Source organism: Capra hircus, chromosome 15 (genome assembly GCF_001704415.2).
Source record: "Capra hircus breed San Clemente chromosome 15, ASM170441v1, whole genome shotgun sequence".
In the NCBI taxonomy this organism is placed as follows: Eukaryota; Metazoa; Chordata; class Mammalia; order Artiodactyla; family Bovidae; genus Capra; species Capra hircus.
The window spans coordinates 22,288,525-22,315,094 of NC_030822.1; positions in this window are offsets into that span (position 1 = coordinate 22,288,525).

Sequence of the window (26,570 nt, forward strand, 5' to 3'; positions counted from 1 at the left end):
AAAGGCCTTCTCTGTATCTATTGAGATAATCATATGGCTAAAGACCTATATATAGAAAACTATAAAACACTGATGAAAGAAATCAAAGAGGACACTGATAGATGGAGAAATATACCACGTTCATGGATCGGAAGAATCAATATAGTGAAAATGAGTATACTACCCAAAGCAATTTACAAATTCAATGCAATCCCTATCAAGCTACCAGCCATATTTTTCACGGAACTAGAACAAATAATTTCAAGATTTGTATAGAAATACAAAAGACCTCGAATAGCCAAAGCAATCTTGAGAAAGAAGAATGCAACTGGAGGAATATACTTGCCTGACTTCAGGCTCTACTACAAAGCCACAGTCATCAAGACAGTATGGTACTGGCACAAAGACAGAAATATAGATCAATGGAACAAAATAGAAAGCCCAGAGATAAATCCACACACATATGGACACCTTATCTTTGACAAAGGAGGCAAGAATATATAATGGAGTAAAGACAATCTCTTTAACAAGTGGTGCTGGGAAAACTGGTCAACCACTTGTAAAAGAATGAAACTAGATCACTTTCTAACACCACACACAAAAATTAACTCAAAATGGATTAAAGATCTAAATGTAAGGCCAGAAACTATAAAACTCCTAGAGGAGAACATAGGCAAAACACTCTCAGACATAAATCACAGCAGGATCCTCTATGATCCACCCCCCAGAATTCTAGAAATAAAAGCAAAAATAAAACAAATGGGATCTAATTAAAATTAAAAGCTTCTGCACAACAAAGGAAACTATAAGCAAGGTGAAAAGACAGCCTTCTGAATGGGAGAAAATAATAGCAAATGAAGCAACTGACAAACAACTAATCTCAAAAATATACAAGCAACTTATGCAGCTCAATTCCAGAAAAATAAACGACCCAATCAAAAAATGGGCCAAAGAACTAAATAGACATTTCTCCAAAGAAGGCATATGGATGGCTAACAAACACATGAAAAGATGCTCAACATCACTCATTATTAGAGAAATGCAAATCAAAACCACAATGAGGTACCACTTCACACCAGTCAGAATGTCTACAATCCAAAAGTCTACAAGGAATAAATGCTGGAGAGGGTGTGAAGAAAAGGGAACCCTCCTACACTGTTGGTGGGAATGCAAACTAGTACAGCCACTTTGGAGAACAGTGTGGAGATTCCTTAAAAAATTGCAAAAAGAACTGCCTTATGACCCAGCAATCCCACTGCTGGGCATACACACTGAGGAAACCAGAATTGAAAGAGACACATGTACCCCAATATTCATCGTAGCACTGTTTATAATAGCTAGGACATGGAAACAACCTAGATGTCCATCAGCAGATGAATGGATAAGAAAGCTGTGGTACATATACACAATGGAGTATTACTCAGCCGTTAAAAAGAATACATTTGAATCAGTTCTAATGAGATGGATGAAACTGGAGCCGATTATACAGAGTGAAGTAAGCCAGAAAGAAAAACACCAATACAGTATACTAACACATATATATGGAATTTAGAAAGATGGCAATGATGACCCTGTGTGCAAGACAGCAAAAGAGGCACAGATGTGTAGAGTGGACTTTTGGACTCAGAGGGAGAGGGAGAGGGTGGGATGATTTGGGAGAATGGCATTAAAACATGTATACTATCATGTAAGCAGCAAATTGCCAGGCTATGTCCAATGCAGGATACAGCATGCTTGGAGGTGGTGCTCGGGGATGACCCAGAGCGATGTTATGGGGAGGTAGGTGGGAGGGGAGTTCATGTTTGGAAAGGCATGTACACCCATGGTGGATTCATGTCAGTGTATGGCAAAACCAATACAGTGTTGTAAAGTAAAAAAAATTAAAAATTAAAAAAAATAAAAAATAAAGGTGAAATGGAGATTAAATTAACTAATGCAAGTAAAACCCTCATCACAGTATCTGGGCATACGTAAACACAGCAATTTTTGTCAATTTTTATTGTTGCTGGGTTATTTTATATAAAATATGCATCTCTAAAGCATAGCTCCACCATGTGATTTTCCTAAACATTAAGCTTTAGTGTATGCATGCTAAGTCATTTCAGTCATGTCTGACTCTTTGCGACCGCATGGACTATAGCCTGCCAGCATCCTCTATCCATGGGATTCTCTAGGCAAGAATACAGGAGTGGGTCGCCGTGCCTTCCTCTGTGGGATCTTCCTAACCCAGAGATCGAACCCCGCATCTCTTATGTTTCTGGCATTTTCAGGTGGGTTCTTGACACTAGTGCCACCTGGGAGGTCCCAGCACTTAGTGCCCCTCACTCCAAGTACTTAAGGAATAAAAGACAAGAAGCCTTAACTTGACCTGCAGAATCTTCTAGATATGTCTTCAACTAGCAATATCTCCCCTTTGCTTTCAAACCTATACGGTCCGGACCAACTCATTTTCCTTGTACCTGAATACGTATTAATACAAGCCACTAGTTTTCCTATTTAATATCCTTATGTCACAGTTCACTTATTCTGGAATGCCCCTCAATCAGACTTCCAAAATCTAAGCCATTCTTTAAGAATAAGCACAAAATTTGCCATCACCATGACTCTTCTGTCATCCCCAACAAGAAGTGAATTCTTTTTCCTGTTGTAAAGTTATTATGTATACATATATGTAAGAGATTTTATATATGTATATAGTAGAGTAAGTATATATTTGCCTTATATTTCCTCTTATACATAATTTAGAACAGAGTTGTATCTTAATTATTGTTTTATCTTTGATATGCTTTATATTTTTGGCTCAATGGCTATATAAAAAAGTATATCCCCAAAACATCTGAATAAATGAGTGAGTGAAAGAAATGAAAATTGCTTACTTTTTAATCTAATTACCAGTTACAACATTTGTATATGACTTCCAGCACTGAAATCAATAATAATCATGAATTTTCACACTTGTCTTGGTTCTTCCTTTCAGGCAAAAATCCAATATGTGAAGTTTAATAAATCAATGGATATTAATTAAGTTCCTAATATGTGGTCAATTGACTCCTTTAGCCTCTTATGTTGACAATCAGTGGGCCTGACAATTCTAAGACTTTGAAGGTTGATTGTGTAAACAAATTGTGTTGTAAAACATTCACATATAACAGAAGGTGCAATAATAAATGGTGTGGCATGATGGAATCAAGACCCAGAAAGACTGGGCTTGAGTCCTGGTTCTACTACTTACTTGCTGTGGACCTTGGGCAAGACTCTGTCCCTCTCTGATTCTCATTTTTTCACCTGTAAAACAATAATGATGATAATAATAAGATAATAATAATGAAAGCGACAATAATATCTGTCTCATGTAGTCATGAAGACTTAGAAAGAAATGGTCATGGCAAAAAGAAGTTAGTCACCCCAAAATCTCTCTCCCCATCTTGAAGTCAGTGCAAATAGGTTGTGCAGTCTAAATAAAATTAATCACCGCCTTATTATGCAAACACAGTTTCAAGAACCCTGGCACCACTACAAGTTATACGCTGACTTAATTGCCAATCATTATTCCCACATATAGAAATGCTTGAGCCTTCAACAGACAGATTATATATATAGTATCAGTCAAGATGTCTAGTGCATGATGAGTGTTTAGTGAATGCTCAGTGTGTTTCTTTCCCTGGCAAGAATCCAGGTTTATACTAAGAATCATAGAACATTAAAGGGGGAGAGAATGCAATGATCCCAGGGGGATCTTAGATACTATCCAGTGATGCAGAGTGTTTTACTTGTTGCTCTCTAGAAACTTTTTGGAAGAGGAGAGTGAAAAAGTTGGCTTAAAACTCAACATTCAGAAAACGAAGATCATGGCATCCGGTCCCATCACTTCTTGGCAAATAGATGGGGAAACAGTGGAAACAGTGGCTGTCTTTATTTTGGGGGGCTCCAAAATTACTGCAGATGGTGACTACAGTCATGAAATTAAAAGATGCTTACTCCTTGGAAAAAAAGTTATGACCAACCGAGACAGCATATTAAAAAGCGGAGACATTACTTTGACAACAAAGGTCTATCTCATCAAGGCTATGGTTTTTCCAGTAGTCATGTATGGGTGTGAGAGCTGGACTATGAAGAAAGCTGAGTGCTGAATAATTGATACTTTTGAACTGTGGTGTTGGAGAAGATTCTTGCAGAGTCCCTTGGACTGCAAGGAGATCCAACCAGTCCATCCTAAAGGAAGTCAGCAGTCCTGAATATTCATTGGAAGGACTGTTGAAGCTGAAACTCTGATATTTTGGCCACCTGATACAAAGAACTGACTCAGTTGAAAAGACCCTGATACTGGAAAAGATTGAAGGCAGGTGGAGAAGGGGATGCAGAGGATGAAGATGGTTGCATGGCATTGCCGACTCAATGGGCATGAGTTTGGGTAGACTCTGGGAGTTGGTGATAGACAGGGAGGCATGGTGTTCTGCAGTCCATGGAGTCACAAAGAGTCAGACACAACTGAGTGACTGAACTTAACTGAACTGAGAAATGTCAGGTCTCCAGATAGATGTCTCATCTGAGACACCCTGCCAAAACTTCAACCTGAACAAGTCTCCTTTTGCTTGTTTTATGAGCAAGAATACTTGTCCAGATTTTCTTTGGTAATAAGTGGCTTTGCTATTAAAAAATAATAAATGGAAAAATAACAAATAATACCCCCCTCTTTTAAAGATGAAGAAACTGAGACTCAGAAAATTGACCTTCTCATAGGCACATACATAATAAGAAACAATAAGCAGCACCATTATTAAAGCTCATATCTGATTTGTGTAGAGTATTCTCTTGGTACTGGATCATATTCTCCTGCCCTCACCAAATCAGGGTTCTAAGAACAGACTCACAGTTACCTGAATGGGCATCTCTTCGCATGCAGATTTTCAACTCAGAGGGTGCTCTGCCATCTTGAAGGGGCTGAGGAACTAACACCCCTCAAGTTTCAACCAATGAGTGACAAAAGTTGGTATATAAATACCTTAACTCATGTTCCTCACAAGAGATAAGTCTGAGGTATATGTTCTATATTGTTTTTCTAGGATTTGCCTTCTGGAATTAAGTTGTGCTTATCCATAGGGATTTACTTGATGATATGCCCCTTATATAATATAATCATTTCTTTCTGTATATAATATACCCTCTTTAAGAGCTTCTTACTTTCACTGGAATCCTTGTCTCAGGATCTGTGTCTGGGAAACACATTGTCTGCTGACTCACATTACAGTGCTGGGACCTGAGTTAACCATTGATAGATATATCAATTGTACAAAGACAAACTGAGTGAAGGACTGGGTGGAGGGTGGAAAGTGAACAGCTCCACATTTCCAATAGATCACAGAGGACTCTGCCATGTTGGTGTGGGTGGTGGTGGCTTAGTCACTAAGTCTTGTCTGATTCTTGCAACCCTATGGACTGTAGCCTGCCAGGCTACTCTGTCCATGGAATTCTCCAGGCAAGAATATTGAAGTGGGTTGACATTTCCTTCTTAATCATGTTGGTATAAGATCTTTCTAACCTGTGCAACCTTCTTTGCTAGCATCCTGATTTATACTCCTATTGCAGTTAAGGTTCACTTAAGGATCACAATTCCACATCAATAGTCTGATTGTGTTCTGTCTTCCCTGGTTGATCATGACATCCATAAAACCAGTGGTCTTTCACAAGGAACCTATTGTACTGTGTTTGGCACAGAGAGTTGACTTTGTTCCTGGGAGCTAAGTGAATTCCCTTCCTTGTGTATTGGTGAAATGGGTCAGAAGCTCATCAGACTGGAGAAACCAGTGGAAAATAAGGTGCCTACATGGGATCAGAGAGAAGAGTTTAGCTGTGAAGTTGTAAGAACTCACAAACTACAAAAGATTTTTGAGTACAGGAGCAACCGTATAAAGTTCTATTTAAGGAAGAAATGCTTTGAAGCTACACTTAAAATAGATCAGATCAAGCAAGCTGAAAGTCAAGGAGGCTAACAAGAGACCTCTTCTGTAATCTGGCAGTGAGGGAATCATTTGGGGGTAGGAGGAAGTCTGTGTCCAGGAGAATGGACAGAAAGAGACAGATAAGAAAAATACTGTGCCCAAAATTTCAACAGGAATCGCTAAATGTTTGCAGGTTGAAATATACTCAGTTATAACTATGCAGTTCTTTCTTTCTTTCTTTCTTTTTTTTCTTATAATACTTGACTCAAAAGTTTAGAGCCCCTGGATATATGATGTTTTTATTGACAAAGGCAAGGATTTTGAGAGCAGGGACTACTGTTGGAGGAAGTTAACAAGTTCAGATTAGTGACTTTAAATCTGTGGTGACAGCAAATTCTTCAGGTAAGAATATGCTATTCAAATTCAGAGGAAACCAGGACTCCTTAGCTGCTGAAAGCTCTACTAGTTACTGTTTTAGAAACATATAGAGACTTCCCTGGAAGTCCAGTGGTTACAACTCCTTGCTTCCATTTTAGGGGGCACGAGTTCAATCCCTGGTCAGGGAACTAAGACCCCACAAGCTGCAAGGCAAAGAGAAAAGAGAAGCCAAAACCCAGAAGCCAAAAGAGAAAAAAAGAAACATATATATGTGTCAGCTAATTTTAATGAGGAAAAAAAAAATAAAAATGACTATATTAAAATATTTCTTATTTTCTTTTCATAGTATTCATTAAAATTCAGTGCTGTTATCAGTTTATCCAAAAGTAAGCTTTCACATAAAATACTAATTTTTAAAATCCATGAAAATCATTTAAAAGTTTATTGTCAACATTCCCAGTTTTTATTTATCATGTGAGGTAGCAAGCATATCATTGTCAAGTCTAGATTGAAGGGTGAGATATATTTTATGCTTTCATTTCACTTTACCGTATATTAGGCATTCACCGTGTACGTTACTTTGGGGAAATACAAAAAAATAACATTTGTGCTCTCAACAAATTATGATTTAAAGCAGTTTTTGTTGAGACCAAGTGAAAATGGTCACATTGAAATGTCAGTGTGCATACACAAAATTGATGGGCTTGTAGTGTCTTGTGGGAGTGGAGGTTAATGAGAAGAGTCATTTGTATCTAAGTAGGGTCATCTGGAAAGACTCTGCTGGGAAGGTGGCATTTGAGATGGTCCTGGGATGGCTGGGCTTTCAGTAGTCAGGAGAGTATGTTGCAGGTGGTGGGTAAGTCGGATTGTCTCACTGCAGTAAAAAGTATCAAGATGTCTTTGAGCTGAGCAGTGGACATATGGGGGTGGAGTTTGAAGGCACTTCAAACATGGGTGAACATCAGTGCTTGCAGGCTGCAGTACTGTGGTGACTCAGACCCCAGTGTTTCACAGCTTCCCCTAGCACGCACCCATTCTGTTTCAGAGCAACGCGTGAGTCATCACAGGGAACAGTTGGCCATGTTGTCACCAGTACACTCCAAAGCAATTACAGAATATTTACGCCTGTTAGCAAAGGCAGATCAGTTGTGAGGGCTCAGGATCCACTCCTGTGGAAAGGAATGAGCCTGAAGTCTGTTGGCCCCTTGAGCCTTTCTTACCAGGAAGGTAGCAAACTTGAGAGATGAGAATTGATATAAGAATACTAACAAGTCATCAGTGCTCCCCTTTATGAAATGTCCTGTGCCCTTTTCAAAGAGTTAAAACATGTTGAATCATTGAAGTAAGTCTTTCACAGCCACCCTGCTGTCAGGAGTCCCAGTTTATGGATATGGGACAAAGACTTAGGAAGTTGAATTAGCCTTCCTGTGGTCATACAGCCCCATTATCAGTTTGGATTTGAATCTAGCTGATTCTGACTCAAATTTCATCCTTGTTAAACATCACGGCTTCTCATGAGTAGCTAAGAGCCATAAGTATTCCTGTACGTGGGTCATGGGAGAAATTGCTCATATTGGCACAGTTCTTTACTGTTTTTAATGTGCCAAAATTATTGTCATTAATAATGAGTTAAAAGAGCTTCTCCTAAGTGCCAAGTTTGTTTCTTATAATAACCCTGTCAGGCTGGGTTGAAGTTAACATTCAGAGAAAGCACTGGGCATGACCCAGTATGCAAGGTAATCCTATGAGGTTATTGGTGTCTTGGATTCTAAACAGATACTAGGTCTACAAGTGGTTTTCAAATTTTTCAAAACAAGAAAGCTATTCCTTCAAAGGAAATATTATGGAGATGCCCAATATGAGATGAAACCAAAGAGAATGAGGATGCTGAGGCTGAGTTTGGGTTTTAGAAACTTGGAGACCCTGCCTATACAGATTCATCCTCCTCTAATTACTGACTGCTCCAAGGTGCCTCTGTAGAAATCTAGGGCTTCCAAGGCTGAAGTTATAGATATCATGGGGCTTCCCTGGTAGCAGTAAAGAATCTGCCATCAACATAGGAGACCTGGGTTCTATCCCTGGGTGGGAAAGATCCCCTGGAGAAGAGAATGGCTACCCACTTCAGTATTCTTGCCTGGAGAATCCTATGGATAGAGGAGCCTGGCAAGCTATGGTCCATGGGTCTCAAAGAGTTAGACATGACTGAGCAATTAAGCACACACATAAAGATATCATATCAGGAGCAAGAACTTCTGTCTCTTTCCTAAGGAGATATAAGACATCTTTGTCTTGCATTTTAATTATCATTACCAAGAAGACACAGATTCTCATATCATATTTCACAGGCTGAGATTCTAGCTATTTTTTTTTAAAGATTCCAGCTCTTTGAACAGACTCTGTATGACTTCAATAACTTCAGATCATGAAATTTTTGCACCTTGTTTTATGTCCCTGAATTTGTTCCAATGTCTCCTATTTTATAGTCTATGGGAACTTGAGTAGAATTTATATCCTACTGCTGTGCGAAAATTGTATAAATCTTAGTTATGTTGAATTGGCTCATAGTGGTCTTCAGGTCTACTATATCCTTCTACTTTTCAATATATTCATCTATTAATTTTTGAGAGTTCAATATTATAACTCCAATGGAAAATCTCAATTTATCTACTTAAATATTAATTATACTGTGGAACTATGTGTAATTTTGTTCTGTATTTTCCAAGTCTCCTGAAAATGTGTGATCATGAGTTCATAATTAAAAAATAAGAAAAAAGAAAGAAAAAAAAGTTGAGAAGATTCTAGCTCTTTAACTTAAGTTGAAAAATAGCCTCTCTCTGTGTTAAACTTTTTATCCCTAAAATGGGGATAACAATGGTAACTGCCACTTTGGACTGGCTTGATAATTAAATTAATACTTCATACAGAGGACTGCTGCTGCTGCTGCTGTTAAGTCACTTCAGTTGTGTCCAACTCTGTGTGACCCCATAGTCGGCAGCCACCAGGTTCCCCCATCCCTGGAATTCTCAAGGCAAGAACACTGGAGTGGGTTGCCATTTCCTTCTCCAGTGCATGAAAGTGAAAAGTGAAAGTGAAGTTGCTCAGTCATGTCCGACTCTTAGTGACCCCGTAGACTGCAGCCTACCAGGCTCCTCTGTCCATGGGATTTTCCAGGCAAGAGTACTGGAGTGGATTGCCAGTGCCTTCTCAAGGACTAAGAACAGTGAATGACACATAAAAAGTACTTGATAAATACTAGATAATATCATGCATTGAAAAGTCCTACAGGTTGTTTTTTTGTCTCAGTGAGTCAGTGTGACTCAGTGGATACACACATACATATCTGTTGATCTGACGCTGCACTGATCTAAAACATTATATTAAAAATGAATCTTAGTCTTTCCTTTTCAGGAGCAACCATGCTTGAGTATGGAGAGGAGTATTTGCTGCCACACTTTAGGATGGTCATTGAAAAATTAGAATGTATCTATAGGGGACATGGAATAGTGTACCGTGGAATAGTGTACCGTGGGATAGTGAGTAAAACTTCAGAACAGGAGTGAAAAACATTTGAAATAGAATGATTGAACTGGAGAGGAGAGCAGATACTTAATTGGGGGTTATAATGAAACTTTAGTGACACCAGGACCAATAGGTGGAGACTAGAAGGAAGGCAGGAAATACTTCTTTAGTACCTATGATATGTTAATGGAGTAGGGAATGGCAACTCACTCCAATATTCTTGCCTGGAAAACCCCATAGACAGAAGAGCCTGGTGGACTGCTGTCCGTGGGTTCTCAGAGAACTGGATGTGACTGACAGACTGAGCATAATGTATTAAGCTTTCACTTATGGCATTTAACTTTTTAAACTGTCTAATAAAATAAGAATTATTGTTCTTATTTTACGTAGAAGGGAAGCTGGAGTTAAGGACCATCACCTGCTCAAGTCAGTTGGAGAAGCTAGGATTTCAACCTAGGTCCCTTGGACTGCAAATTCCTAATGTTCTCTGCCATATCCTTTTCTATAAGTTGGAAATATCCAATAAGAGATAGGCTGCATATGTATCTTGTTGTGTACACAGAATGTTGTGGGTCGGTTTCTTCTCTTGATTCGAGCCCTCAGTACATGTCAAGACATTTCAGTGTCAGTTTTAAGTTACATTTCATTGTCTATATTGATTTTCTTTTACTTTTCTTTCTCTTTTTATTTGAGGTTTTCAGTTTTCAGGAAATCTGTCAGGTTGCCATTGAGTTCCACTTAGATGTCTGTATTAATTTCATTGCAGGGCAAATTTGAAGACAGGGCAGTTACTAAGAGTTTTGTCTTTCTAGCCACTGACTTCACAGATGAGAATGAAATATTTAATGATGGCTTTGACCATTAGGGCAACCATAATACATTGGTGGAAATCCTCCAGGCCTCCCAGCAGTGAATAAAGACTACAAAATAAGCCCAGAATTTTGCCATCGTTTCTAAGTGCCCCCTTCTGTATTTGTTCCTTTGTTACCTGAATCTGCAACTTGCCAAAACACCAGGGGCTTTCTCCTTTGTTCCGACTTCAATTTTCTCATCTATATGATGAAGTCAGACTAAACATGCTTCAAAATTAATCCCCATAGCATTATTTGTGATCTGAGGATTAAACTAAAATGAATTTCCTGTTCTTCCTTTCTTCCCTCCTTTCTTGTTTTCTTTTTCCCTTTGGTTCATTTATGTATTGACTTGGCAACTTATTTGATAAGATTTTAGTTTAAATTTAGAGGCATAATTTTTCAGTTGATAACCTCCAAGTGTGTAGTTCCTAAAACAAGCTGATGCTCTACAAAGAAAAGAGACAATTCTCACTTAAGCAAAACAGCAAAGTTGCAGATTGCAGCTATCATCACTAATTAGCTGTCCCAGATGGGGATCTGCCCCACCCCAAAGTAAGAGCTGGATGGCTTCCTACAGATAACTGGGACATAAATAACTTGCTCCACTGTCTGTTTCTAAGAACTATATGGTAGTTCTTCTCTTGTGAGAGATGTATAGTTGGTTCATTTTAGAACTGGGGAAAAAAGACTCATTTTATAATTAGTTTAAATAGCATTTTTAGGTATAAAAATGTATAGGTATTTTTTAGGCATATAAATACTATTGTAGAATGGTTAGATGATGTAAAAGACACAAATAAAAAATCACCTGCCATTCTACTATTCAACTATGACAACTGTTAATATATTGGTGTATATCTTTCCACTCCTACTTTGATATCTATATATGAAATATAAGTTTACACTGTTCATACTCTTTTGCAAGGTTTTTAACTTAACACTCATCATAAAATTTTCTATGTCATTAATATTCTTTCAAATGACAAAAATATTCTGTCATTTTTGACTGATTGGTAGTATTCTGCTATTTGGATATTTCTTATTTTAACCACTTTTAATTTTTGATTTTTAAGTTGTTTTCATTTTTCAGTGTTATAAGCAATGTTATAATTATTTTTCTTATAGGTAAATCTTAGTATATATTCATAATTATTTCTTTGGGGTAAAATCTTAGTTCTAAAGTTGCTGGGACAAAAGATAGGCAATTTTTAAGAACGAATCTCTTCAAAAAACAAGGAACACTTTGCATCCTCATGGATTATGAAATGTTGACATTTTCCTTATACCCTGGCCAACACTATTTGTAAATATTTTGCCAATATGCTTGGTAAAACTTATATATATATATATATATATATACACACACACGCACACACACATATATACAGTAATTAACCTCCAATTAAAATAAATAAATTTATATTAAAAACAGTAAAAGAAAAGAAAAATGTATATACATATATATTAAAATCTCTTTACTCATTTAAGAGGAAATCTTGTATATGCTTTTGTTTCGTATTGGAAAATAGCCATACATACGCATGTATCCATTCTCCCCCAGACTCTCCTCCCATCCAGGCTGTCACACAATATTGAGCAATGTTCTCTTTGTTATGTTTATTAGCTTTTACAATTCTGTCGTAAATTGCCTCTTGTCTACCTTTTTATCTCTATAAACTCAGACATATAGTGAAAATATTGTCTCCTAATTTGTTATTGCCTTTTAATTGTACCTATTATATACTTGGCATAGTATTTAAGAGTGCAGATTCTACATTCAAACTGTCTGGGTGCAAATCTGGAACCCAGCCCTTTTGGCTATATGACCTCAAGTGAGTTCCTGAATGCCTCAGGTCACTGGCCTATAAAATGGAGGTTATAATAGTATATACCTTATATGGGTATAGAATTAAATGGAATGACACTTGAAGAGCGCTTAACGTAATCTCTGGAAAGTCATGAGTGCCGGTAATTATGAAAAAAAACATTGTCATTAGCCATATTTGTGTTATTGGTTAGTTGATCAAACTCGTATCTCTTATGTCTCCTGCGCTGGCACCTAGGTTCTTTACCACTAACACCAGCTGGGAAGTCCATTGGTTAGTCAGGAGGGTACAAAATGAGACAGAAGCTTCACTTTATGACTTTCTTGGATTGACATTGAGATTGAAAATCTCAAGTGGATGGGAGGATGGATGTGTATTGCCAGAAAGCTCAGCAAGGTGTGCTTGTATCCTTCTTAGCCCTAAGTCAGTGTTAAAAATAGGTGAAGTGTACCCGTACTGTGTGTGTTCAATTGCGTCCAGATCTTTTGCAACCCCATGGACTGTGGCCCGCCAAGCCCCTCAGTCCATGGGATTTCCCAGGCAAGAACACTGGAGTGGGTTGCAATTTTCTTTTCCAATGCATGAAAGTGAAAAGTGAAAGTGAAGTCGCTCAGTCGTGTTCAACTCTTAGCGACCCCATGGACTGCAGCCCACCAGGCTCCTCCATTCATGGGATTTTCCAGGCAAGAGTACTGGAGTGGGGTGCCATTGCTTTCTCCTGGGAAACTATATTTTACTGTAAAAGATCCCTGCTGCAGAAGAGCTCAGAAAGGCTGTGAGATGAAGTCCTAGAGAAGCAGATGAATCTAACAAGTTCTTTGACTTCTCTATGCTGCCAACTGTTGAAGTTTAATCAGTTAGCATGTTTTATGATAAAAGATGTTGGCCCTGAGTGGAGAGACAGTCAGCCAAGATTTGGAAATTATTGTGACAGTTAAAGGAGGAAAGTGGATTAGCAATAAAACAATAAATGGTCTAAACAGTAAAAAGTCACTGATGCATAGATATCAAGTCAAGGCAGGGCAATTCTATAAAAGAGGGAATTAGCACAATTTAGAGTGTGTTACATAGAGTGGCATTTGAGTTTTCAGAAGCATTTTAAAGTTCCCAGATATGATAATGATACACCAGTAGAATTGCTTGTAAAAAGCCATGAAGTCTGAATTGTCTTTAATCAGTTTTAGGGATTAGATCACAAAAATGATCAAAATGGCTGAATTGTTAGGTTGAATAAAAGGCTAATTTATTCCTAGGAATACCTATTGGTATTTTAAACTTGATTTAATAGTACTGGTTCCTTATATTTGAATAGCATCTGTGTCTGAAAAACTCAGGGTCATAGTAATGCTAGTTTATGCTTCCACTCTATGCAAGAAGTCAGTAAGTTCTTATTTCTTAGGTAAAGCTGTAGAAATGCAGAAATTATGTCATTTAGATTTAGATAATGGATGTGTCCATGGTGTTACCAGCAAGAACACCCACAATATTGCTTTAAACATAAAGAATTTGGCAGTGGCAGGTATGCTGGCTAGCTTTCTAACAATAGAACCAAACCAGTGCAGCATTTTTTTTTTTTCTGGAAAGCTTTTTATTAATAGAGTTGCCAGTAAAGATATGCAGATTTCCTACAATGTGTAACGTACAGAGCACAAGAAGAATGATTTTTTTTTTTAGCTGGCTGGAAGGCAGATGCTATGTGAGTACAAAAAAATCCAAACTAGTTAGTTTTAAAAAATAATTAAAGAGCTCTTGTAAATCAGCTAAAAACATGAGTTTTCCAATTAAAATATGTACTATGAATATGAACAGTCAAGTGATAAATGAAGCAACATAAATGAATATAGTCATATGAAAAGCTGAACAGTCTCATTAATAATAAAATTATTTTAATATAAAATAAATTCCTTTTATAACTTTAAAAATTGGCATTAAAATGATACAGTTACCTTTTGGCAAGATCATGATGAAAATAATGTAAATTTTAGAATGTAAAGCATTTAAAGAGGGCAACATAGTAATATTATGTGAAAGATCTTAAAATAGATTTTTCTTTTAATTTAGCAATTTCATTTCTTGGAGTCTATTCTAGTTTTTTTTTTTTTTTTTTTTTAGATTATAGTTTCTTAGGTTCACACAGAAACAATCTCAAAGACAAAAATTCAAGTACAGTCATTTGTAAGATAGCCAATAAAGGATACATTAGCTATAGTAGGCTGCTGGAGCTTTATCCTGTGGGGAAACTCTTGGAAATTGCATAATATATGCCTCAGAACTATCTCACCTAAGGGGAGAGGGAGTTGGTGTGTTTATACATACACGAACTCTTAGAAGTAATTGATGGAGAGCTGCTTCTGAGAAAGTTAATTCCCTAGATTTCCAGCCTGCTGTGGACTTAAGTTGAAGGCCTTCCATAGTTCTGTAGAGAGCACTTGTCCATAAAATGCAGAGAGTAATGGTTGGAAACAGGTTATATGCTCCCAAGATATGGACAAGCCAGTGATGATGTCTGCTTTATTAAGAAAACAACCAAATGACTTGCAAATATATAGTTGCAAGTCTATTTATTATTTGTTGTCGTGTTCAGTCTCTACGTCACGTCTGACGCTTTGTGACCGCATGGACTGCAGCATGCCAGGTTTCCCTGTCCTTCACTATATCTTAGAGTTTGCTTTTAAATTTATGTCCATTGAGTTGGTGATGCTTTCTGACCATCTCATCCTCTGCTGCCCCGCCCCCTTCTCCTTTTGCCTTCAATCTTTCCTAGCATGAGGGCCTTTTCCAGTGGTTGGTCCTTCTTTATGGTTCAACTCTCATATCCATACATGACTACTGGAAAAACCGTAGCTTTGACTATATGGGCCTTTGTTAAAAAGTGATGTCTCTGCTTTTTAATATGCTATCTAAGTTTGTTATAGCTTTCCTTCCAAGGAGCCAAGTGTCTTTTAATTCCATGGCTGCAGTCATTTTCGAGCCCAAGAAAATAAAATCTGTCACTGTTATTTACTATATTATTATATAGACATATATTTAATCACTAAAACATATATTGTAGAATAGTTATTGACATGACAGTGCCTTATTCAGGGAAGCAGACAGGTTACAAAGCAGCATTTATAGAATGAGCATATTTTAGTTTGAAAATTGCAAATTTAAAAAAAATTTGCAAGGATACAAAGTAAGATATTAATAGTAACTTTCTCTGGTTACTGTGATAGTGAATGTACTTTTCTCCATCGTCCTCTTCTTCCTTTTTTTAAAAATAATTGTACTATGAAACATATATTGCTTCTACAATAACAAAAGAATAACTTGTAAATTTAGAATCGAGTCATGAATGAGTTAAAAAAATGATGAAAAGCCCTTCGCTAAGTCCAGAAAATTAAATTTTAAAGGAATTAATTACTGTTTACTTTCTTGAACTCAGTTACGATTATTTCCACAAATGTAATCTTTTTTCCTTTGCAGTTTGGCTGGTCATACCTGTCAATTAACAGATACGGTGCATGAAAACAGGCTGGATTTCATCTTGTGCACTTCAAAATCAGCATTGCTTATTTAATTTACTATGTTGACAATAAAAAATTTGAATTCTACTTACAGATGTTCAAATCTGGGCACAGAGAATAACATTAAAAAACAAAAGTACTTTGACAAGAAATAACTCAGAATAAAAGATAATGTTGAGGAGTGAAAAATCTCTCAATGTACTTCAAAAGACAGAGGTGCTAGACTGTAAAATTCTTTCTTGGGAGGAATTTATACCTTTCCAGTCTGAGGTACTAATAGGTAAGTTCTTATTTGCCCTTTACTAAGACTGCTGCTGCTGCTGCTAAGTTGCTTCAGTTGTGTCAGACTCTGTGCGACCCCATAGACGGCACCCCACTAGGCTCCCCCGTCCCTGGGATTCTCCAGGCAAGAACACTGGAGTGGGTTGCCATTTCCTTCTCCAATGCATGAAAGTGAAAAGTGAAAGTGAAGTTGCTCAGTCATGTCTGACTCTTAGCGACCCCATGGACTGCAGCCTACCAGGCTCCTCTGTCCATGGAATTTTCCAGGCAAGAGTACTGGAGTGGGTTTTATTTTTCCTTTTTCACAGCCTGAGAGTGCTAGTCAAGAGATGCTAGTATAAATCTAATTAAATGTCAAATAAGTCAGTTGTCTGTGCTGTGCTTAATTGCTCAGCCGTGTCCGACTTTTTGTGAATCCATAGACTGTAGCCTTCCATTCTCCAGGCAAGAATGCTGAAGTGGGTTGCCATGCCCTCCTCCAGGGGATCTTCCCACCCCAGGGATCGAACCTCGGTCTCCCGCATTGCAGGTGGATTCTTTACCCTCTGAGCCACCAGGGAAAACCAATTGTCTAGCACACTGCTATATACACAGTGGGTCCTCAAGTACACTTATCTAATAAACTAATATTGGTTTTGGCAAAAGTCTGCCATAAATAGGATTTACTGATTTGTTGGATGGTTCATGTTAGTCAAAATTACCAGTTCATTTTTGTGTCAAAGTTGTTTTTTTTTTTTTTTCCAGAAAGAGAGTGGGAGATTGTTCTAATCTCTTTTAAGAGCTCATCAATAATGCACCAGATCAAAATTTAGAACAGGCTGTGTAACGATTGGCATATGGGGGATGAAGAAAATTAATCTGATACAAGAGAACAACCAGACAACTTTCCCTCAATAATCCTTCTACTTCTGTGAAGAGAAGATTTGGAAGGTGGTGAAAAGTGGTAAGAAGCAGATTTTTAAAACCTGCCTTAATATTTTAACCACATAAAGAGCAAATTGCTATAAATAAAATGTATGTTTTCCGTCTTCCTCCATCCTTATAGTGAATAAGGTGTTCTTGATGTCAGCTTTTCAATTTTACTAAATGTATCCTCTCTCCTCCATCTTGGTAACTCTCTCATGCTCAGATTTTCTTCATCTCTCTGTGGTTATTCAAGCGCCCCAGTCATTCCCTAATTCAAATCTATTTTTCTTAATATCATTGTCAAGTTAATCTTGAACAGCACAATTCTTCAGCCTATTGTTTGGTAGCACTTCACATTTCATTTTATATTGAAATCATTAACAATCATTGTGTTTGCTCTACATTTCAGAGATCAAGGCTAAATTTATGGGCGTCTGTGTTCAGAATATTAAGGCTGGAAGGACAGCGCTAGTACTGAAAAAACCCACATAAACCAAATGCCCAGTATCCTTTGGGCAGTACCTTAAAACATCAGGATAAGTGAGACGAGATCCTTAAGGAAAAGCCCCACTGTTCTGTAGACTTTCTCTTGTTTGACCTGAAGTTTCACAATCAGTTCAGTTTGGTCACTCAGCCATGTCCGATTCTTTGTGACTCCACGCCTGCAGCACATCAGGCTTCCCTGTCCATCACAGTATGACCGTGCTAACTGCAGAGAGACCTCAAGTACTGCTAACAGACTAAGAATCTTGGGTTTTACTACCAATCTCTTTTCACAGTAACCACAAGAGCTTAGGAGATGAAAGAATTCATTCAGTAATTCATTTATCCTAGTGCTCAGGACTGAGCGACTAAGCACAGCACAGCACAGCACAGCACTCATTAGTGTTAGTCACTCAGTCATGCCTGACTCTTTGCAACGCTATGGACTGTAACCCAGCAGACTTTGTCCATGGAATTCTCCAGACCAGAAAACTGGAATGGGTAGCCATGCCTTTCTCCAGGGGATCTTTCCAGTCCAGGGATCGAACTTAGGTCTCCAGCATTGCCCGCAGATTCTTTACCATCTGAGCCACCAGGGAAGCCTACGTGTCTACCGAGTATCTCCCTGCTCCAGCAATCTTGTTAGTATTTAATAGACTCTTAATAAAGATTAAACAGAGAGTTTAAAGCTTATTTGTCCACTTCCTTCATTTTGGAAGGAGATCAATTTTGTGAACTTATTAAGATCATATAACAACTACTAAAATAATTTTTATTTATAGAGAACATAGAAGGTTCCCTCAATTCTCTGTCATAGGACTATTGTAATCTGTGGTTATCTCTCCTTTAGAGCCCTGTGCATGCATGCTTAGTTGTTCAGTCATGTTTGACTCTTTGTGATCCCATAGACTGTAGCCTGCCAGGCTCCTCTGTCCTTGGGATTCTCCAGGTAAGAATACTGAAGTGGGAAGCCGTTTCCTTTCCCCAAGAACTAGAACTCCTGCCTAACTTACCTGTTCCATTTCAACACTGAAAACATTAAGGTTCAGAGAGATAAAGTAATTTGATTAAGATTATGCAGCTAGTAAGAAGCTTAGTTAGAATTTAAATTAAAATGTTTGGGGATTCAACACTGTTAGTCCACTGAGGTTGCTATAACAAAATAACATAAACTGTGCAATGTAAACAACAGGCATTATTTATCATAGTCCTGGAGGCTGGAGAGTTCAATATCAAGGTTTCAGTCAGTGTAGTTCCTAGTGAGGACCCTCTTCCTGACTTGCAGATGGCTGTTTTCTAATGTGTTCTGATATAGTGGGGCAGGGTAGAGCGGTGGGGGAGAGAATGAATCTATGTCTCTTATAATAGCATCGATGCTTACATGAGGGCTTGTCTTATAAATTACCCCCAATGGCTCCATCTCCAGATAATGTGAATTTTGGGGATGCAAAAATCAATCCATAGCAAATGCCACTGTTGTTTCTATGAGGTTACCTTCTATGAGGTTAAGTTGCAGGAAAGAACACACCTGCTTTAATATTTTGCCAATGCTAGGCTACAGTCCATGGGGTCACGAAGAGTTGGACACAACTGAGCGACCTCACTTTCACTTTTCACTTGCATGCATTGGAGAAGGAAATGGCAACCCACTCCAGTGTTCTTGCCTGGAGAATCCCAGGGACGGGGGAGCCTGGTGGGGTGCTGTCTATGGGGTCACACAGAGTTGGACACGACTAAAGCAACTTAGCAGCAGCAGCAGGCCCTGGATGAACTACCTGTGAGTCTAGGCCTAGATTCGTTCCCTTTAAGTAAGTCAGTTCCTAAGTCTTTAGTTAAGACCTAGGAATTTTCTTTAACATATTTCTGTGAAAGAAGTTTTGATAAAGAAAGTCTGAACGAGTCCTTTTCTTTCAGTTCTCTGAAAAGTTAAAGGTTGTCCTAATGCAATTTTTTTCTTCCAGCTAGTTATAACAGGAATATCCAAATGCCAAACTCCTCTATTTGAGTTTTTGGTACAGCTTTTGTGTCTAATAATAAAAGCCAAGATTTACACTGTTGAGTAGAGACATTCAGCCAATGCCCCCATACATCAAATGGACCAAGGGGGCATTTTCTATTAAATAAAGACTATGTTGGTTTCCATTTCTTCCACAAAGAGGTACAGGTAAAGGATAATTTAGATTTTTTTTAAAGCTCATGATGAGAGAATCATGAGTCTAAACTAGTCCCAAAATATTGATCATGAATCTAAGTAAGGGACTCAGTTTTTTAAAAGAAAAGTCCCTTTTCCTCCCCAGATTTCCTTTGGAGGGCTGAGATTTCACATTAATTTGTTTTAATTGTGAAAACACCTTTTTCTCTTAGGGCGTATGAAGATTATCTATCAGTACAGATAATATGAAGTGACAGTTTATTTGCAATTGAAATGTTTTTACCCACAAATTCTTGTAGCTTATGGCACTGTGTGTATATATATAGGAAAAGGAAATGGCAACCCACTCCAGTATTATTGCCTAGAGAATCCAGTGGACAGAGGAGCCTGGTGGGCTGCTGTCCATAGGGTCGCACAGAGTTGGACACAACTGAAGTGACTTAGTATGCATGCATATATATATATATATATATATATATATATATATATATATATATGTATTTATTTATTTTTACTTTCTCGGTTCAGTTCAGTTACTCAGTCATGTCCAACTCTGTGCGACCCCATGAATTGCAGCACGCCAAGCCTCCCTGTCCATCACCATCTCCCAGAGTTTACTCAAACTCACGTCCATCGAGTCGGTGATGCCATCCAGCCATCTCATCCTCTGTCATCCACTTCTCCTCCTGCCCCCAATCCTTCCCAGCATCAGAGTCTTTTCCAGTGAGTCAACTCTTCGCATGAGGTGGCCACAGTACTGGAGTTTCAGCTTTAGCATCATTCCTTCCAAAGAACACCCAGGGCTGATCTCTTTTAGAATGGATTGGTTGAATCTTCTTTCAGTCCAAGGGACTCTCAAGAGTCTTCTCCAACAGTTCAGTTCAGTTCAGTCGCTCAGTTGTGTCCGACTTTGCAATCCCATGAATCGCAGCATGCCAGGCCTCCCTGTCCATCACCAAATCCCGGAGTTCACTCAGATTCATGTCCATCGAGTCCGTGATGCCATCCAGCCATCTCATCCTCTGTCGTCCCCTTCTTCTCCTGCCCCCAATCCCTCCCAGCATGAAAGTCTTTTCCAATGAGTCAACTCTTCGCATGGGATGGCCAAAGTACTGGAGTTTCAGCTTTAGCATCATTCCTTCCAAAGAAATCCCAGGGTTGATCTCCTTCAGAATGGACTGGCTGGATCTCCTTGCAGTCCAAGGGACTCTCAAGAGTCTTCTCCAACACCACAGTTTAACAGCATCAATTCTTTGGTGTCAGCCTTCTTCACAGTCCAACTCTCACATCCATACACGACTCCTGGAAAAACCATAGCCTTGACTAGACGGACCTTTGTTGGCAAAGTAATGTCTCTGCTTTTTAGTATGCTATCTAGGTTGGTCATAACTTTTCTTCCAAGGAGTAAGTGTCTTTTAATTTCATGGCTACAGTCACCATCTGCAGTGATGGAGCCCCCAGAAATGAAGTCTGACACTGTTTCCACTGTTTCCCCATCCATTTCCCATGAAGTGATGGGACCAGATGCCATGATCTTCGTTTTCTGAATGTTGAGCTTTAAGCCAACTTTTTCACTCCCCTCCACTTTCATCAAGAGGCTGTTTAGTTCCTCTTCACTTTCTGCCATAAGGGTGGTGTCATCTGCATATCTGAGGTGATTGACATTTCTCCTGGCAATCTTGATTCCAGCTTGTGCTTCTTCCAGTCCAGCATTTCTCATGGTGTTCTCTGTATATAAGTTAAATAAGCAGGGTGACAATATACAGCCTTGACGTACTCCCTTTCCTATTTGGAACCAGTCTGTTGTTCCATGTCCAGTTCTAACTGTTTCTTCCTGACCTGCATACAGATTTCTCAAGAGGCAGGTCAGGTGGTCTGGTACTCCCATCTCTTTCAGAATTTTCCACAGTTTATTGTGATCCACACAGTCAAAGGCTTTGGCATAGTCAATAAAGCAGAAATAGATGTTTTTTTGGAGCTCTCTTGCTTTTAGTGGCATTTTAGTTTATATATTTTTGGATGTGTTGGATCTTGGTTACTTTGCACAGGCTTTCTCTATTTGAGCTGAACAGGAGCTACTCTTTGTTGTGGTACACCGGCTTCTCTTTGCGGTAGCTTCTCCTGTTGTACAGCACAGGCTCTCGGTGCACAGGCTTAAGTCGTTGCAGGTCACAGTCTCAGTAGTTGTGGCTCTGGGGCTCTAGAGCGCTGGGTCAGTGCTGGTGCATGGGATTACTTGCTTCACAGAATGTGGAATCTTCCCAGACCTGGGATCGTACCTGTGTCCCCTCAATTGGCAGACAGATTCTAATCCAGTATGCCATGAGGGAAGTTCTAGTGACTTATTCTTTTATATTTTTTGAAAAAAATTTAGTTTTTATTAGAGTATAGTTGATTAACAGTGTTGTGTTGTACAGCAAAGTGATTCAGTTATACATATACATGTATCTATTCATTTTCAAATTCTTTTCCCATTTAGATTATTATAAAATATTGAGCAGAGTACTCTACAGTAGGTTCTTGTTGGTTATCTTGTTTAAATATAGCAATGTGTATGTGTCAACCCCAAGCTCTCATACTTTAAAGAAGCACATATTAAAATCAGTTTAAGGAGGCATCCCTTCCCCCCAAATTCTATTTTATTTGTCAGGGCACCTAGGATCCAGTTGGGAAAAACTGTTACCTGTCTATGGATGTCCTAAGTCAGGCTTATAATTTTTTTTTTTTTTTTTCAGAAAAATCAATTTATGTTGGGTAACATTCTAGAGTCCCTCATCAAAAAGTCCAAATTTTCCAGGCCTTGAATGAGATACTGTTATATAGAATCCCACTGTTTATATAATATTATGTTTGAGAATGCTGTCTTCTTGTCCTGAAAAGATGAGTAGTATAAACTTTCACATGTGAGAATGTAGAGCCATTCAGAACTGTTAGAGTTAATGCATTGTTGGAAATAGTTGTCTTTGTTTTTGTGCCAATTTTAATTGCCTATTTGAGCAGAAATGCACTTTGAGTTATTTTTAGTCCTGTACGTTGGATTTAGAATTCAATGGATTTACTTTTCACCAATACAAATAAAAAGCCTGTAATACTGGCAGCAAGTAGAGGGTACAACACTCTATTTTTAACCCTATATATTCCTCAAAATTATTCATGGGGCTCATTTAAGAGCAACCAGTCAAGGAAACACAATCTATGAAAGTACACTCCAAGGAAACACATTCCAGTTCCTTAAGAAATCATCTGAACCCAGCACTTATAAAATTTTAGCTTGATAAATATTTTCATTATTGTTAAATCTGGGAGGAGTTAAATACCTTTTTTTGGAAAATGGCTATTGTCATTTGGCTAATCTCAGTATTTCTTTGCATGATAAATGCTTCCCCTCCTGTGGTTGTCATAGTCTTTGCCTGTCAGATAGGTTTAGACAGTTGTGGGTTGCAGTTAAAGACTGCCACCCTGCAGGATATTTTTTAGTACTTCATTTATATAATTCTCTTTTGTTTAAAAAAAATAAGAAAATGACTTGTCAGAGCAGATTCTCTCCCAACTGCTTCAATTCAACATTTATGCTCCAAGGAATTCTATTTTGTTGTTATTATTGTTTTGTTTTGTTTGTTTGTTTGTTTTTGTTAAAAAAGGGGGGCTTAGCTACAAATCTTGGGCACCTGGAAAGTTACTATGAGTGTGATTCACTAATGTAGTTGAGTGGCTAGACCATCACTATACCATTGGAAATGGATGGATTTGATTTTGTATATGGAACAAACACCAAAAGCTGTTGGAAAATTTTTCTTCTGGAGTGGTGCCATGAGGAGCTCCATGGACTTGCTCTCACATGAGACAACCACAACTGGTGAAAATTATTTTAAAAACAGCCACTTATTCAAGAAAATTTTTGTAGGGACAGTCATAGTCTGTGGCACTTGAGCCATGGCATGCTTCCTCTCACACATTCCCCCAGCTGAGCTTGATGGCAGCTTCACTGGAAACAGGTATGACCAAGGAGATGAGACTAACAGGTTGCAGACTTCCTTACTCCACCTAGTTCTTGTTCATAAGGCAGAGGTTCTAACTCAGGGGGCAGGCTAAGACTACTAGAGCCCTGAACACCTTTACCCCAGCTTGCTCATAAAGCAGAGGTTCCACACTAGGAGAATCAATACAGAGGCTACTTTCTCCACCTAAAACTCTGTGGTAAAGCACAAATGTCACTTAGGAGTAGGTGGCCATTGTTCCTGTTCCTAGCTCCAGAACAATGGCCCAGAGATTTTGCCCAGTTTGAGACAAAGACCATAAGAATAGACAGTTAACTCTAAAACTCCCTAAAAGAGCTGACTTTGTTTGGAGCAGAAATTTGGGTATATGGTGAAGGATAGGGAAGCCTGGCATGCTGCACTCCATGGGATCGCAGAGTCAGACACAGCTGAGTGACTGAACAACAGAAGCCTAAAGTTACTCTCAAAAACAATGGATGTTTTGATGATAAACAGTTATAAAGTGGGTGGTTTCACAAAATCAAAAAGCTAAACTATGGTCTGACTAATTTATCAGAGAGAACTGAGAAGAGATATAACTACCTCAAAAACTATGGCTGAAAAATGCTCCAAATTTAATCAGATTAGACTGCAGACCAAGTTATACCCAGGGCATTGTTGAAAGCAATAAAATAATCATTTAGCAACTAGCAGGGCCAAAGATGGAGAAGGCAATGGCAACCCAGTCCAGTACTCTTGCCTGGAAAATCCCATGGGAGGAGCTTGGTAGGCTGCAGTCCATGGGGTCGCTAAGAGTCAGACACGACTGAGCGGCTTCACTTTCACTTTTCACTTTCATGCATTGGAGAAGGAAATGGCAACCCACTCCAGTGTTCTTGCTTGGACCCAGAGATGGTGGAGCCTGGTGGGCTGCCATCTATGGGGTCGCACAGAGTTGGACATGACTGAAGTGACTTAACAGCAGCAGCAGCAGCAGGGCCAAAGAGCTGGATATAATGCCATTGGGGGCAAACAGCTTCACAAAGAGGTCAGGAAAAGAGACAGTCAAAGACTGTGATAAAACCACTGTTATCTTAGGGCAACTGTATTCATGCTCAAGGCTGTGTTCTCTGAGCAGTAACAGGGAGTCTTCAAACTGTGGAGGAGGAAATAAACATCACTCAATTAACTAGTTCAGTCAAGTCATTAAATAAGAAATAAGAAAATAACAAATCCTGGAAGCATGTGCTTGTGTATGGGGATATATTCAGTTTGTGCAATATTACTTAAAATGTCCAATTTTTAACCAAAAATTATGACATGCAATGAAATAGGAATAAGAACAAAAGAAAACAAAAAGTAAAATGGCAGATGTAATTCCAACTATATCAATAACAATAATAATAGTGAATGGATTCAATAATACAATCATAAAAGCAAAGATTGTCAGACTTTGAAAAAAAATTGTCAGTATTTGAAAGTATTTGAAGAAAAAGATGCTACATGTGTGGTCTACAGAACACAGACTTAATCACAAAGGTATAAATTCATTGAAATTAACAGGATAGAAAAGATGTATTGGGCAAATAGCAACCATTGAAATCTGGAGTGATGATTATATTAGAATGAGATAAAATAGACTGTAGAACACAAATGTCCCCAGAGACAAAGAAGAATAAAATACTAAATCTATATTTTATATCAATACCTCAGGAGACTATACAATTATATACATCTGTGTACAACAGAGCTCCAAAATACATAAAGTAAAAGCTGAAAGAGTTAAAGGGAGAAATAGTAATTACATACGCATACTTAACAAGAATTTATAAATTAACTTTTATAATAATATTTGGGGACTTCAGTGACTCCCTTTCAATAATGCCTGAAAGAACTACAGTCAAGATAAGTAAGGAATCGGAATGAGAAAACTCGAGAGTCACACTATATAGAAGCCTGTTATATAGTTTCTGAAATTAAGGTTGTCTGATACTGGTATAAGATCAGTGGAACAGAGTTAATAATACACAAATAGATCCTCACATACATAGTCAACTGATTTTTGATAATGTTGCCAGGATGAATCAACAGAGAAAGACTAGTCTTTTCAGCAAATGGTGTTGGGACAGTTGGATATCCACATACAAAGAATGACATTGGACCCTTTCCATGTGCCATTTAAAAAATTAACTCAAAATAGACTTATGTAAAAGCTAAAAGTATGAAACTCTTAAATGAAATTATAGGACTAAATATTCATAATCTTGGGTTAGGCAAAGCTTTCTTAGATATGTCACTAAAGCTAGGGATAAAAGAAAAACATAGATAAGTCATACTTCATTATGTTTTGATGTTTTGAAGGATATCATCAAGTAATCAAAAAGACAACTCACAGAATGGGACAAAGATATTCAAATCATATCCTAGATAAGAGATATGTATCTGGAATAAAGAAATTTTACATCTCAATAGTAAAAGGGCAATCCAATAAAAAATTAACAAATAACATTTGTTCAGAGAAGATACCCAAGTGGCCAATAAGCACATGAAAAGATGTACTATGTCATTAACCCATTGGAGAAATTCCAATCAAAAGCACAATAGGATATCATTTGACATCCCGTGGGGTGACTACAATAAAAAAGATGGACAATAAGAAATATTGATAAAAATGTGGAGAAATTTAACCCTTATACACTGCTGCTAGCCAGAATGTAAAGTAGTGTATTGACTTTGGAAAACAGTGTAGTGATTCTTTAAAAGTTTTAA